The 17785-nt window shown below is 32.4% G+C and overlaps 1 long non-coding RNA gene and 1 other non-coding gene across 2 annotated transcripts; one reads left to right on the forward strand and one right to left on the reverse strand.

Moving 5' to 3' along the window:
* Nucleotides 1–267: 267 nt before the first annotated feature.
* LOC130969036 (uncharacterized) lies at nucleotides 268–15221 on the reverse strand. Its single transcript, XR_009081773.1, has 3 exons — nucleotides 14612–15221; nucleotides 12216–12304; nucleotides 268–591 (listed from the first exon to the last, which is right to left on the reverse strand). It is a non-coding gene; the product is annotated as an uncharacterized LOC130969036 (long non-coding RNA).
* Nucleotides 7872–7997, forward strand: LOC130954370 (small nucleolar RNA snoR83). The gene has a single exon (XR_009076292.1). It is a non-coding gene; the product is annotated as a small nucleolar RNA snoR83 (small nucleolar RNA).
* Nucleotides 15222–17785: the final 2564 nt, after the last annotated feature.

A 17785-nucleotide genomic window follows, 5' to 3' on the forward strand; every position in this document is an offset into this window, starting at 1 on the left:
TCCCAAACGCTACTTCTTCCCTCACGTGGGATATGCGCCCGTTCTACTGTTAACTTGAACTAAGCAAGAACATAACAAACCACATTAGTTTGTCGTGCAAATACAAATCAAAAACCATACATCAACATTCAATCTCAAATGATAACTGTACTAATTAACATACATCTACATACTCATATGCATGAAACATGCATATTTTCAGCGAATACATACGCTAACATATATAAATTAGCTCCAAGTCAAAACCACCAATAAAATAAGCAGCTGAAAGATGCAATAATATTTAAAATAAAAGAAAACACCAATAACAATACATGTATATTCACCTTTTCTGTTTAACAATTACGATCACAACTAGGATTAATCAATTGCCCAAGTTTCATTTTGCACTTGCATCTATTGCCTGGCAAATTAACCATCGGTGATTAGCAGAGTAGAACATCTACTATCACGAAAACTACTATACAATGTAGTAAGCAGGCATAGGTGTCACCCATACCTCACTTCCATTCATGGTCATGAAATACAAAGGTTTATTACCTTCAAACCATACTCTCTTAGTCCTGCCTTATAAGCATGAGTATCAACCACCTGTATGGACCATAAATTAGATTTTACTATACAGGTCACCTATGTCCACATTTTCTGCAACACCAATGCATAAAGAATTACACATTACACACTACACAATGCAGGAATGCATGAAAGATAAAAAACAATTCAATGAATATGGAATCCCATCTTCTCCAAAAAATCTCTTGTCTTTACAAAAGAAATTCAATTATTGCTACACATCAGCTATCTTTTAGTCATTGGTTACAAGTATATGACATCAGCTCCAACACCCTAACTTGATCAACACACACCCTATGAACCTTTATTATTACTATATGCCAAAACTCAATATCAAGAAACAAAGACTGCAGTGTTCACGGTTCAAGCTTCAAATTATCTCAATTGTTAATACTCAAACTTAACTCACTTCACTATTAGCATTCACCGTAATTAGGCTATCAATGCTTATGTATCCTTATTCACTATAATAGTATCCAACACCCTGGTTTTTGCTCTTCTTGAAAACTACCTTGCACTTCCCTAACTTTACAATGGCAGCTACCATAAAGGACATCACCATTCATCCTACACCTACTTCATCACCTTCATTCCTACACCTAAATACAGGAAACCTTTTTTTTTAGATACATCACCATTGGTTAAACGAAGCTGCACAACCTTAACACTGTACCTACAATGAAAGCAAGCACCACTCACACACATCGAAGGCATACACTTAAAGTAAGAACTGCAAAAACCACAACACCCATTCCATAATCTTTCATTCTACCAACACCAAATGAAAGCCCCAACCTACTCTGCTTAATGAAAAAGAACAAAACTTACCGAAATGAACGGGACGGACTTAGGTCTTCATCATCTTTCCTCACCGCCGGCATCAATCGCACAAACAATCTCAAAATCCACTATGATCCTTTTCTAACGACCACCGATTCCCACAACCGCGAGCTTCACACACGCCCTCGTTACTCCGAATGGGCCACTATCACTCATTGCTTCTCCTCTGTCATCTTCACATTCTCTGACACCACCCAATCAACAACGCTCCTCTTTCGCTCTGTCTCGCTACTTTCACATCTATTCCTGAGTTCCAATTTTAAATACCACCAGCCGATATGGAAGCCGGCTGACTGCATCCACAAATCTTATGGCAAGCTTCATACACTAACTATCTAAGTTGGTTATTTTCGACAAAGACATTCTCATCATGGGGTTATTTTTGTCTATTCCAATCTCTGAAAAAAACAAAATTCAACTGGAAAACTTGAAAGTACACAGAACATCAAAGTTTCAAACCCGTACAAAGGAACACGGGATAATTTTCCTATATTCTTTAATTCCAAATATATATATATATATATATATATATATATATTCTTAGGAGATGATTGAAAAAATAAGAAAGTGACTCAGAGTGAATTAAGATAGAAAAATTTATGCAATCAATTTTTATTATAAAGAAGAGAAGATGTAGATAGAGATAAAAGTGATTGATCAACCAATTATTCTCAATCACATACACTCTATATATATATATATATATATATATATATATATATATATATATATATATATATATATATATATATATATATTTGCTGTAATTGTGATTATAGAGAATTAAATTACAGTTAGCCCATTTTAATTTAGTTAGTTATATTACTAATCAGTCAATTATAAAATATAATAGAAAAAAAAAGAAAAATGATTAGTTATTTCAGTTTGTGTACATGGGTCAAGTCACACCCTTCTTTAAATTAGGCGCGTAAATATTTAAAAGCGGTAACTTGTCATGACAGGCTGCAAACAGTTTTGGACTCAAAACTTTTGTAAATATGTCTGCAGTTTGTTTTGTAGTTTGAATAGGTAATAACTTTGTTACATTTTTTTATTTGTCTCGCACATTAGCAATCTATCTTTATGTGCTTTTTTCTTTCATGAAAAACAGAATTTGCAGCAATGTGTAGAATTGCCTGGTTATCACAATATATTGCTATAGATTTTGTCAGTGTCAATTTTAGTTCTTTTATGATGAAGGTTATCCATTGAATTTCACAAGTGGCTGCTGCTAAGGTACAATATTCTGCCTCTACTGAAGAGCGAGCTATACCACATTTTGCTTCTTGCTCTTTCAAGTAATAAGGCTTGTGCCTAAGAAAAAACAAAAATCTAAAACTGAGCTTCGAGAGTCTGGGCATGCTGCCCAATCGCTGTCTGAGTACCCTGTCACTTCAAGGTCTAATTTTGGGGAGAAGAGCAGTCTTTGAGCTGGTGCTAGCTTCAAGTAGCTCAATACTCTCAATCCTACATCAAAGTGTTTATCGGTGGGGGCATTCAAGAAATTAGCTGAGCTTTTCGACAACGTAGCTTATCTCTGGCCTTGTGTTGGCTAAGTAGAGTAATCTTCCTATCAATCTTCTATATTCAGTGTGGTCTTTAAGTGGTGTGCCCGTTGACTTGGACAATTGTGTTGAGTAGTCCATAGGTGTCGTGACCCCCTTTGCCGCGAGCATTTCATAGTCCTCTAGAAGTTCTAGATAATACTTCTGTTGATACATAGTAATTCCCTCCTTTCTTCTTGCAAATTCAATGCCTAGAAAGTATTTCAATTCACCAATGTCTTTAATCTGAAATAGGTTGTGGAGGTACTGTTTAACAGACCTAATTTCATCCATGTTTTTGTTAGCTAGTACAAGATCATCAACATAGACTAATATAGCAGTAAAAGAATCATTTGTTCTTTTGGTAAAGAGACAGTCATCGTGTCTGGATGAGAGTAGCCATAAGCAGTGAGAGTGGAGGCCAATTTGATATGCCACTGGCGGCTGGCCTGTTTGAGGCCATAGAGAGAGCGTGTGAGCTTGTAAACCAAAGTTGGATAAGAGACATGGAGACCAAGTGAGACTCACATGTAAACGTCTTCAGGGAGATCACCATGAAAGAATGTTGTGTTGACATTAAGTTGATGGACAATCCAAGATCTAGCAGCAGCGATGGCCAAAAGTATTTTGAGGGTGTTCATCTTCACGACGGGACAGAATGTGTCAAAATAATCTTGCCAAGGCACTTGTGTGAAGCCCTTAGCAACCAACCTTACTTTTTATACCGTTTAACTGTGTCATCAGCTTTCAATTTTGTTTTGAACACCCACTTGCATCCTATAGCTTTCTTCCCCTTAGGTAGAGTAGTAAGGAGTCAGGTATTATTCTGCTTTAAAACTTCTAATTCTGCACTGATAGCTTGCTGCCAACAGGGATATGTAACGGCTTCTGCATAAGTTTTTGGTTGGTTCAACTAAAGTTGACAAAGCTAAAGAGAGGTTTTTTTGTGGATTTGATGGGGAGTCATGAGAAATGACACTGGACAATGGATATTTGCACTGTTTCAAAGAGGATTGAGGGGCTGAATTCTTGTGCATTAGTGAGCAGTGAAAATTTTTAAGATAGGAGGAAAGTTTTCTTTTCCGAGTTGATCTCCTAGTAGGAATAGCAACAATAGTTGGTGTTTGTGTATGTGGTGTATGTTGTGATGCAGTTGGAGATTTAGTGTTTGGTGCATGAGATGCATGATCTATATCATGTGTTGATGTTGGTGGTACATGTTGTATGTGTACTAGTGGCTGTGTATTACTTTGAACAGTATTTTGTTGTAAAAAAAAGGTGAAATTTGCTCATTTTCAGTAGTGAGTTCAAATGGATCAATAAATGCATGTTGTGAATGATTGAGAACTGACGTGGGAACAACATCCTGTATATTAGATTGTGTTTTGAAAGACAAAATGGTTTTATAGAAATGGACATCCTTATAGATGAATAATTCTCTGATTTGGAGGTCATACATGATGTATCCCTTTGCCCCATCTTTGTGATCCAAAAAAACACATTTTTTTACTCTATGATCTAATTTCTTTCTATTTGCAGAAAGTGTAGCAACACATGCAAAACATCCGACTATTTGAAAATAGTCAATGTAAGGCAATTTATCAAATAGGATTTGATATGGGAATTTTTCCTTTAGAATTGGATTTGGGAGTTTGTTTATGATGTGAATGAAATGTGCAGCAGCATAGTTCCAATAACACTTAAGTATATTGGCTTAGAATATAAGTGTCCGAGTGACACTAAGAATGTGTTGATACTTTCTCTCAACAATACCAGTTTGTTAAGGATAAGCAACACAATTTGTTTGGTGTATGATACTCATGGTTGAATAAAATTGTGGTATTTTAAATTCTAGTCCATTGTCTAATCAGACTTTTTTTTTATGAATTTGTGAAATTGGGTTTGGACTAGTTTTGTAAAAGTTTTAATCAAATCTGTCACTTCAGATTTTGCTTTCACATGAAAAATAGCCATGTGTATCTACTCTTGTCATCAACAACTGTGAGAAAATACTTTGTCCAGCAGTGGATAGATGATTTATCGGTCCCCAAATATCTAAGTGAATTAAATCAAAAAAAAAATTGCATTGGACAAACTATATCCAAATGGTAATCTCTTTTGTTTTGAAAAATGGCATGAGTCATATGGATTATTACAAACAGAATTATCTATGAATGAGTATGATTTTTTCATTAAATCAATTTTATTCTTAGGTAAATGCCTTAGCCTATGATGCCATATTGTGCCTAATTTATGTATGTTTAGTGTGTTGGTGTTGTGTGTGCTTAAAATCTTTGTTGTTGTTGCACTGAGTAGATCAATTGAGGTCAGATCTTTAAAAGCATAGAGCCCTTTCTTTACTCATCTCGACCAATCATCTTCTGCGAAGAGCAATCCTGAATCTTCACTACAACATTTTTTAGCTATTGCAACATATCCTGCAAATAACACTCAAAAAGTGTTATTTAAACTAACTAAAGACAACATTTAATATTTGTTACATAAAAATAAAGCTGTTGCAACTCTTTCTTAACAACACACTATAAATGTTTCTTTTTGATCAATTAAACTACAAGTAAAAAGTGTTGCTTTTGTAAATTAAACAAGCAACATTTGTGATATTTATATATTACACTTTATAAGTGTTGTTCTTACAATTTTTAATAAGCTTTTCATTATAAATGTTGTCAAAACTCAACTAAAATTTTTTCTCTAAAATTTTGACATTCTCTCCAATATTTTAACAAAAATATATTTTTTTCTTTTTTTAACTTAGCACAAAATACATCTTTATAATTTATATATTATTTATTGATTTTTTTTTGGCCAAATACCTGGACCAATAAAAGCCCAAGTCCAAATCAGAACCCGAAACCCACCCACGTCTCTTCTCATTGTGCAAGAGGTGCTGCACTTGTTAGCCATAGCAGCAGCTACAATTCCTCAGCGTGGTGGCGCAGCCGTGACGACATCAATAAACCACCAATGACTATCCTCTGCACTGATTCAAATCCTACTGAGTTCAAAACAAAATTCCAAGCCTTATTTTCAATTAGAAACCCTAACCCCAACCATTTCAAACCCTTCTGCGCGATTTACCCTTGTTTGTTCGATTTCCTCATCGTTGCTTGTGAAGTTGTGTTCCTCTCTGCTCGCATCGCCGTTGTGCTTGTCGCTGCTCGCGCGCTGTCGTGCTCATCGCTGCTCGCATCGCCGTTGTGCTTGTCGCTGCTCGCATCACCGTTGTGCTTGACGCTGCTCGCATCGCCGTCGTGTTCGTCGCTGACTTGCATTTCCTCATCGTTACTTCTGAAGTTGTGTTCCTCTCTGCTCGCGTCGCCATCGTTTGACCTTCGATCGTCTTCGCTAGCAGTTCGAGCTTCCATCATTTCTGCTCGCTTGTTCATCACCAGGTACCTATGATTCTGCCTATTCCTTTTTCTTTTTCATTTTGAATCCTAATTTTAATAACGTTGACGTTGTTATTATAGGGTTTTTGGTAATAATGTTGCTGTTTCGAGCTTGTCGTTCATATTTGTGTATATTTGTGTATTTTGTAACCAGATCTATAAAGTCTTTAGGTTTTGCTTGCCGTTCATCTATGATCTCTTCTAATTTGCCAGCATTCTTCTGCTAGGGTTCATCACCGCTGATCATTGTTCTGCAGGTACTCATGATTTTACCTCTATTTTTATCTTTTATTTTTGTGTTTTGAATCCTAATTTTTGGTTATATGAAACTTGTTGCTGTGTGTATTAGTGTTGAGGTAACTCTACTAGTCTACTGTCACTGTGTGGGTTTAATGGAACTGCATGTGTATTTTAAATCTTCTAGTTAAACTTAAACTTATTTTTACATACATAGCTTTGTGCAGTACCATTTTATTTTGGTTCTTTTATTATGATTTTGAATTTTAGCTTATTTTCATTCTATGTACTCTGTAGAAATTGGGAAACAGGGTAAGTAGTGCTGATATTTTGAGATTAGCAATTGGGAAACAGGGAAAGTATTATATGCGAAACTAATATATAGCTGGTTGTTATAAGTTTCAGCTTTTATCAGATCGTCTCATTTCTACTTTTACTTCTGCATTCATTCCTCAGTCCACTGCAAAAAACAAAGTTCTATTATAACTAACAAAAAATAAATGAGAAGATTGTATCTTTATTTCTGAGTTTATATTATTATTATTATTATTATTATTATTATTATTATTATTATTATTATTATTATTATTTGTTGCTGTTTATATTATTATTATTATTATTAACTGCCAGAAACTGAGTATTCACAAAGTGGGATTTAGCAATTGCCAAAGTGGGATTTTTCTTTGTGGTGATGCTTTGGAGCTTGGTTGTTCACTTTGTTTCTGTTGAGTCCTTGAAGCATTCTATTTTGTTTCATTGATGGGACAAATTGCTTCATAGACAAGGTGGCTAGTGCTCCTATAGCCAATTATATTATATCTTGATTGGCTATGTTACAGTGTGTTCAAAGAAGTTCGTTTATTTATTTATTTATTTATTGGTCTAGACATGGTTGGACACGAGTGACAAGTGTGTTGAACAAGTGTCATTAACTGTTAGAGTTCGTGGTGTGCTTGCTATGCAGCTCAGTGGGGTGTCTATGCTCCTTGGTTGCGAACCGTTTCAACTTAACATAGCATATCACCTACTTCCAATCTGGTCTGTTCATTAGTGTTCATTTTCCATATGGAGTGCTGCTTTTCACTTTAAGTGCTTTTGGTCTTGCTCCTTTTTCCTGTGATCCTTTGCCAATACGTTGCTATTTCCCGGCTACCACATTTTTGTTTCAAACTCTTACAGTTTTTTTCTGTTTCATTCTTCTTGTTAATAATAGTAACTAGGCTGATTTGCATAAGTTCTTACTCATCCTGCAATCTATGCCTTCTTAATCCCAGATAAAGCTCTCTGTAGTTATCTGATTCATCGGAGGCAGATATTGAAAGTGGAAGTTTTCGCTGATAGCATCCCTTAATGAACTTCCAGGAGGTGTTTACTAGTGACTTTCCAAACATGTCCTTTTTGCTCCCTAATGTATTCTAAAACAAGAATATTACAAGACTGAGAGGGAGATTTCACGTACTTAGATCAGCACAAAAATCTAACTATTAGAATAATATATATTTACAAATAAATTAAAAAAAATAACCCCTGTTAAAAGCTTAAATAAGTGCAGTAATATCAACAGTGTCTTACAAAATCTAAAACTACTACATAATATATTTACAAATAAATTAAATTATCTAAAAAAATAACCCCTGTTAAAAGCAAGAATGGAACTTAAATTTAGGATGTGTCTAAAGTATGAAAACTGATTGTTTAGATTGCTAAAATTTGGCACAATATATATATTAACTGGAAATTAAAAGATGCATGGTTATGTCATATATAAACGCACTATCCTGTTCTGCGCAAAGTGGTTGAAGTGCGTTGATTTTGCGCTAATAATTTAATATATAAAATAAATTATTTATTATATACCCCCTCCTCCTGAAATTGAAGCTCCACTGAATTAATTCCGTGCAGCTCAGAAGGACTACAAATATCCAAGTGTATATGGCTATATCACTATGTCTCATAAATTAATGTGGCCAATATTAGTGTTATTTTTCTTTATGATTAACTGCTAATATTAATAGTGCTTTTGTTTATATAAAACCTGCACTCTCTTGTGTATATAAAAGCTGCACTAAGTGCAGAATCACATTGATTCTATGCAAGTCATAATTCATTTTCACTCATACTCTTTCTCATCTTCTCTGGTCTCTCTTTCTTAATCAAATTGATTCCTTCACTCATACTTGGGTATACGCAGCTGAACACTAAGTGCAAATTGTTGCGGCATGACCTCGTAAGTCTATCTTATACTTATTTGTTTTTATATGTTTATGTTATTCTTTTGCACTTTTTTATGTAACAAAATACTGATTGTTTAATTAAAAAATTTGCAGTAATTTTTGTGATTTATCATTTATTGGGAATGGACTATCAACATTTTTGGCCTTTGCTTTTTCTGTCTTCTGCCATCTTACTTCATGGTAGCTTCATTTATGTGTTTGTTTTTCATTTGGAAACTTCTGCTTTTATATGCTGTAACTTTATCAGTTGTTTCAATGGATTCTACATTAAAAAATTGAAGTATATGGATCCTGAATTATTTTGTTCCTTTGATTTTATTCTATTAGTGTTGTTTTGCTATTTTATGGATAATCATATGGTTAGAACTTAGAACAATTTGGGAATTTTCTGACACCTGTATTTTCAGCTGACACAGGTTAAGAATTATTGCCTTAATAGGAAAGTTTGATGTTACTCGCACATAGTTATTAGGGGAGTATAACAATGGCTACTGCAGCAGTTATTGGACTCAGTGGAGGCAAGAGGATTTTGAGTTCATCATACCATTACTCTATGTTACCGAAAAGCTTTCATTTGGCACTGATTTTGGATCCACACACTATCAGATTGTTCCAACAAAGTCAAGCATAGATATAAAATATGTAAATAAATTGACATCTTTTTGATAAATATTAATTACTATTTTGTTATGACAATTATTGTTAGACAAGAATTTTATTATTTTGTTGAGAATTATTGATGAACATGTATTAGAAATACTAATTGAACTTTTTAATATCTATTTTAATTAGAATTTTATTATTAGTTATTTTGTCTCTTTTATAATTATTTTTTATTGTGCACAAATTTATTTATTAATTAAAATAATTACACATGTATGAACAAAAAATTTTAATTTTTTATATTTTTATTACAAAAATAATTTTTATTTTTATCAAAAAGGCAACCTTTTTATTAGTTGCATATTTTGAATATTAGACAACACTTGTATGGTTTCATATCCAAAAGAAAAAGCAACACTTGTATAGGTTGCATATCCAAAAGAAAAGACAACACTTGTATAGGTTGCATATCCAAAAGAAAAGGCAATACTTTAAAGGGTTGCATATTCAAAACTAATAGGCAACACTTCAAAGGATTGCAAATTCCAACTTATAAGCAACACACAAAAGAGTTGCATTTTATTGCAAATAGACAACACTTTAAAGGATTGCAAATTCCAACTTATAAGCAACACGTAAAAAAGTTGCATTTTATTGCAAATAGGCAACACTTTTTAATAGTGACCAAAATACGAGAGAAGAGACAACACTGCAAAAGTGTTGTCTCAAACACACCTTTGAAGTGTTGTTGTTTTTCAACCAAAGGCAACACTTACCAAGTGTTGCTCTCAAAAGCGTTGCTTTTGAAACAAAAAAGTGTTGCCTTGATCTAAGGCAATGGCTGCATATGCAACGCCGACAAAAAACGTTGCCTTAGGCCCAAAAGTGTTGCCATTGATCAAAAGCAACTTTTTGTCAGCCTTTAGGCAACACTTTTTAAATGTTGTCTCAACCTGAAAATGTTGTAGTGCTTGCAACACATATCATCAAATACCTATTCATAGTGAAGAAATTTAGTTAATTTTGACATAGATATGAGGTTGAACTTAAATTGTGGAATAAACAAAACATTGTATAGAATAAATTGCTTTGAGAAAATTATGGTTCTTGTAATAGATATAGACGTGTGAGTGCCATCAGGTAATTTGACAGTTATGGGTATGATTTGATGATATGAATGATATGCCTGTAGAGAAAAGGAAATATGATCTGTTGCTCCTGAGTCTATCACCCAGGAGTTGGATTTAAAGACATTCAGAGACATCACAAAGACTATACCTTGGTTGGATGGAAGTGTAATTACTTGATTTGTTTGGTGTTGTATGTTGCATATCTGGTTGTTATTATAGTAGGGATATCAGTACGCATTTTTGCTCTAAAGTGAATTCGAACTCGCCCTTACTGGCCTCTCCTTGAGTGTTGCTGGTTGTTTCATTATTCTCTTCAACAATCACATTGTTGATCAAGCTTTGATGCCCTTGTTTGAGGTGGGGAGGCATTCCATACTTCTTGTAGCATGTATCTATGAGGTGTCCAAGTTTACCACAGAAAGAGCACTGTTTTATGGTGTCTTTGCCTCTTTCTTGGCTTCTTATGGATGTTCTACCTCTTCCTCTACCTCTATTCGAATATGCAAGGTTGTTTGAAGCATTAATCAGTGCTTTGCTATCACTTATTGGTTCAAGTGAATATAGCTGCCTCTCTTGTTGGAGCATCATCGAAAAAACATGATCAATCTTAGGAAATGGAGTCATCATCATGACTTGTGACTTTGCATTTGAGTATGCTTCATTCAATCCTTTCAAGAATCTCACTATATATGCTTCCTCTTGGTACTTTCTAACTTTTGCCAGTCCACACACACAATTGCTTGTATCACACCCTACACACTGAGGAATTGGCCTGAGATTATCGAGCTCTTCCTAGAGTACCTTTAATTTAGTGAAATATGCAGTGACTGTGAGGTTTTCTTGTTTGATTGATGCGAGTTCATCATCAAGTTCAACGATCTTGAAGACATCTCCTTGGCAGTACCGACACTTGAGGTCTTGTCATAGTTTAGATGCAACATTGTGCCACATCATGCTTTGTACAATTTCTGGAGTCAATGCCAAATTAATCCAAGAAACCACATAATTGTTGCATCGATTCCACGCCTTGCTTAAAGCATCATCAGGAGCTGGTCTCACAATTATTCCATCCACGAATTTTTTCTTTATTCTTGGACTTGAGTGCTCTCATAATTGCTCTTTTCCAACTATGATAGTTGTTGAAGCTCAACAGGGTAGAGATTAACGGCATTCCTGGACTCTCACCAGGATGTAAGTAATATGGATCATTGGGATCATTAAGAGAAACAATGTTATTTCTTGCTGATTGCGCCAACATAGTGTTGATCTGATTCATCAGATTTGCAATAGTTTGCAAGTCTATGGTTGTGAAGGTTTGATTCTGTCCTGACTCCATGAGCAAACGTAAATTGAACATAAATCTTGATGGTGCGAATTATCGATGGATTTGATTGCTAAAAATTCAGATCTTCTTTTTCACGATCTCGTTGCTCGGAACCGTCACTTCGACCTTGAAGCAAAGTTGGTGAAGCGAGCAGGCTCTCATTAAACTCTATCGTGTGAGTTCGGGAGAAGAGGAATGAAGATGAGAAGATGAGACGAGAAAATAGGTCAAAGAAATTAGAGATTTGTGAAGAGGAGAAAAGGAAATAAGAAAGAAGATGAGAAGAGAGATGAGATCCAAGAAATTAGTGATCACAGAACCTTGAATCGTGAATCCAATGATGAGATCAACCTGCTCTCTTGATTACTCGAATTTCTCGACCTTGATTTTCATTTCCATGCTCACTGCACTATATTAAAAGTGTTCGAAATAATTGAAAAAACAAGAGAGTGATTTAGAGTGAATTGAATGAGAGAAATTTCTGCAATCAATTTTTATTAAAAAAAGAAAAAAATACAAATAAAGATGAAGTGGTTGATCAGCCAACTATTTCTGATCACACACATTATATATATATAATATACTTGCTGTAGTTGTGATTCTAGAGAATTAATCCATTCTAATTTAGATAGCTATACTATTCAATTACAAAACATACAAAAAAAAAAAAAATAGTTAGCCATCTCAACTTGTGTGTACATAGGTCAAGTCACAATTATAGCGGTTAAAGATTACCTATATTTATATCCTAATATCCATATATATAAGAGATTATAAGTCCATTTCATTTAGGATATCATTGATTTAAGAACATAGTTTTATTTTTATATTTTATTTGTCTTAGTATAACAACTTGATAATCGGTCATTTATATATAGTTCAGATAAGCACTTCAAAAAAACCTTAGAATATTCTGTCAGCACTAATTAAAACAAGGAAAAAAATTTAATTCTTATAAAAATTGTACTTAATTTGTCTGAAAATAGAAATAGAACAAAGTAGAATTCGTTCTTTTATATTTAAATTCTATGAACAAAATTTAGATACCATAGATAGAAGCTATTCTAAAACAAATACTTTGACTAACAAATAAGCGTAATAAGTTGACTAACCGAAGCCATGGCCAAAACGGTCATAATCTAAAATGATCATCTATATATAAGGTAAAACAAGTATTGAGATTTTACGAGAAAGTGTTTAAAATTTTTTTATTTTTTCTTTTAATTTGAGTGTCCGAATACGTATTTGTAGGTACTCCATACGATTAGTGTTCTCCAGAATACAAAGTATACTATACTCATTGAAGTAGAATTCATTTAGAGACAAGTTATACTTCGGATTGTCTCTCAACGTAAGACAGTTCTATTATTTGAAAAATCAAATACATGTTCTTCAAAATTTAGAAAATATATTTGGTTTAAATAATTATATTACGTGTACACTAAAATTAGATATTAAAATTAGTTATTAGTATAAAATATATATTAAAAATAATTAAAATCATCTACATATATTTTGGTATGCAAATGAGATTTTTGTTTTTTAAATTGAGAAAAAAGGTATAAAAATATGCTTAGTCTTAGAATGAATATGTACATCTGAAATTATGTCTTGTACTTCGAACTATCTATATAGCTACTCATAGTAATATATACAACTACCATCATAAATCATAAATGTGACTTAATCAATTTCTATCAACGTTTTTATTCTAATTGAAACAAAAACAATAAAATTACAAGTTGACGAACCAATCAGCCCCTTAACTTTTCTACAACAAAAAAAGAAACTCCGAAAACACACACAACATTAATGTACATAGCAAGCTAACAAAATAAACTGAATGAACTTAATTATTACTGAATAAATAAATTTAAGAAATATACATGCACGTAAAATCTTTTATGAACTCAAGCTGGATCTATGTATATATATGTATTTCCTAGCTACTAATTAAACATATAAAATTGGTTAAGTCATTTAACTTTTGGACTTACATTAAGATCGGTTTGAACGGAACAATAATAATAGTAATTACACTTAGGTTATGTTACGTTCCTCTCAAAAGCATATCTCATGCTTATAGATCCCACATGCATCATGAGAAATGAAAACTATTAATGCTTAGAAACATGAAGGATCCACCATTATTCCACCCCTACCCCTCTAATTATGAATTTCACTGCTTAATATTGTACTATATATATCTATCTCTTTAGATGAACCCTAAAATTTTATTAAAAATAACACTAATTATCTCCTTAATAATCATGAGATCATAATCAGTTTGTCAACTATGTCAAATATATATAATTAGTCTTCTTTCTTTATTTTCTCCAGTAGATTTGCTCAATGATACAGTAGCTAGCTGAACTCTTATAATCTTACAACATCAAAAATGTGTTATGTGTGTATATATATATATATGTATATATGGTGGTCTATATATATCTTTGATGACTATCTAGTTAAAAAAAAAAAAAAAAAAACTAGAGACACAGTAGAATTTATCATTTTTAATTAGTAATATTTAAAAGTTTAAACTAAAATATGTTATTAAATTACTAAATCAAAGAAATTAGACTGATCAACACATAATCTATTAATTAACCTTCTAACAAAATTTAGAGACGATGATGACTTATGTCTATTTGAACCCTAACAGTAAACTTTGCAAAAACAAAAAGGAGATTGATTCATATAAACACATATATACCTGATCTTGTTTGCAATTAGCACCAGCAGCTAGAACTTCTATCAAGATTGATTCAAAGAAGGAAATAATTGTTTGCAATAAGTATATATAGAATATTAATCAAGATGGATATATACACATATATCCATATGGATATGAGAAGGGAATAATATTGTGAGAGGAGAGAATCGATGTTATGATGATGATGAATATGGATATAAATGAAAAAGTGATATTGGCGTGGCTCAATCTGAGATCGTATTTTACTGGATTATACCATGTAAATCCGTCTTCGGATTGAACCTCACCAACATCGCTTTCCTTTCTTTCTTTCTCCCATACATCATCATCATCGTCATTAATCTCTCTCAATAGCAAAGTAGATGAATTCAATTCATTTCACCTACATGGGGCATGATCCATGATATATCAACATAGAAAGCTATCAAGTGGGGGATCTTAAAGAAAATCTCAAGTGGCTATCATGGCTAGCTAGCTAGCTAGGCTCTCCATCTCTCTACCAAACCAAAAAGAAATAAAAAGTTGTTTCAATATTAAATAGAATATCCTATATATGGTCCCCCAAGGGTATATGCACCTAATGACAATTATTAGGTGGCCATCAAATAAAGCTATGAATATAACTTATAAGGTTTAATTTGGTGTTCAATTTGAATTCTCCAATGGATGATATCATGGGAGTCACTATCAATTAATGCATTAATATGGAGAGACTATATATATTTTTATGATAGCACCATGCCTAAATCAAAAAAATTAAAGAAGCACAAAAACACATAATAAATTCCAAGCAAACCAAAGTGGGTTCTCCACACACCATACTATCAAAAACTATGAAATGGAGACAAAAGAAAGAAAGAAAGAAAGGGGAATGGGTTAGTTGGTTCTTTTGATCTTTTTGCCTTTGCCAAATTTGTCTTTATATATCATCCCACACAACATTCATATATTTATATATAGTGTATGTACCAAAATTGTGAATGCAATCTAATTGGCTAGGGTTTAGGTGGCGTCAAATAAGATACATATATAGATGATATTGATAGATATGAATATGAAATGATATAAGCAAATGTATAGAGTTAAGGGAGAGAAGAAGAATGTGATGGGAATGAATGAAAAGAAGCATGAGAATGTATGTGTATATAAGTATGGTAGGTGTTGTGCCTCGGGATGGTGAAGAGTGAAGAAGGTGAGTGGAATGATGTGAAGAGGGAGCAACACTTACTTTAGGGTTTCCTCATGCTTTGTTTCTACTCAAATAAAAATCTCTATCTCTTTCCGCATGCACTTCAAAATATTCTCTATCTCCATCCCTCTCTACACACACATACATGAAGAAACAAAGAAAGAAAGAAAGAAACACAATCTTTCTAACATTAATTATTGTTTTTCACCCGGGCTCCCCCTTTTTTTTAGATCATGCTTGCTTTTAGTCATAAAGAGAGAATAAGATAGTTGGCTTATATGAACAAATCATGCTTGCTTTTCTAATATCCATCCCAACATCATCACTAGTTACATGTTTTTAAAGGGTTATAACTTGTAACTTCAATTTAAAGAACCTTCCATACAATTCAACACAACACATTATTAGTGATCATCTCTCTCTTGTGTTTCTCTTATAATAATATATGCGTATAGAGTTTAATTTTGATGCATTAAAAATATAAAATATTTTATACAATCGTACAATTACAATTTACAACCGTAAAAATAGTTATTTTTGCTAACATAACATTATATAATTAGATGCACATGTAAAATAGTTTTACATCAATACGTCCAAATTAAATTCATACATATATATCTTCTTGAACCAAATTTTTGTACTGAATTGGATTATATTACATTAAGGAAAAATAATATTTAAGTATTTTTTGTATTTTTTATAATATAAAAAATAAAATTATCTTCATTTAATTTTTATTTATCATTTTTAATACCAAAGGTAGAAGAAATTAAGAAGTACACATATTAATATCAAAAAGTCTTGAGAAATAAAATTATTTAGTAAAAAATTACTAAAATTTATTATTTTTAGTTTTATCTAATGCATTATATATATAATAAATAAACGTTAAATAAAGTAAATTTAGACGGCTTAAATTAATTTTTTTTTGTCTATATGATATTATTGTATTAATATATCATGCATATTATTTATAAGCTAAAATGGAAACATAGTGCAGAATGTGAGCATAGGGATATATGTCTTGGAACGTAGATGAGAGAGTGTGGCATTATGTTTGGCAGAAACAGAGAGAAAACAATTAATTATGATTAATTATGATTAAGCATCAAGAAGGAAAAAAGCTGGCGGGGACACCGGCGCTTAAGGGGCCTCCCTTGGGCCTGAAATGGGAGACACTCTCCTTGGGTTTTGCTTCTCACTTTCTTACCCCTCCATTCCTTCTTTCCTTTTTTTTTTTTATTCATTTCTATAATATATTCTTCTACCCCTCTTTAAGGTTTGGGGAAGTGTAAAAGTCTCTTTTAAAAAAGGGTTCAAAGAAAAAAAATAAATAACTATTTATATATAGTTTAATTTTAATGTAGTGATAATATATGTAAAAAAAATTATATGGTCATCGAATCAAATTTACGTACGTTTAAATAATTTTTTTATACTAACATTACACGAAAATTAAATTCATATTTGTATTTTTAGAATGTGCAAGGCTGTTTTAATAGTTTAATTAACACAATTTATTACTTTTAATTTATTCAGTATTTAGGAAGATATATAAATTGAATACAAAGGCTGCGTTTGTTTATAGAGACATGACACTGAGACAGGGACACTGAGATACAAAATCGTGTTTGGCGGAAGAGACATGGATAGAGACAATGTGTCAAGAGATACTGAATTAGTGTATTTTGTGTCTATCCTGACAAGAAGGACACAGAGATACTAACAAGGGACACAACTTATTTTTTTATTTTTTTTATTATTCTTCTTAATTTTTCGTAATTATATTTTTTATTGTTATATTTTCTATCTCAACTTTTTTGAATAAAAAATGAGAATAAATTAAATTTTTATAATTTATTTTAGTTTATCACCAAATAGAATACAAGAACACAAAATTTTATGTCTCTTTTATCAGTGTTTTATCCTGTTTTATTCTTAGTATCTTATCCTTCTTAGAAACAAACTCACCCAAATAAAAT

This window comes from Arachis stenosperma, chromosome 1 (assembly GCF_014773155.1).
Source record: "Arachis stenosperma cultivar V10309 chromosome 1, arast.V10309.gnm1.PFL2, whole genome shotgun sequence".
Taxonomy (NCBI): Eukaryota; Viridiplantae; Streptophyta; class Magnoliopsida; order Fabales; family Fabaceae; genus Arachis; species Arachis stenosperma.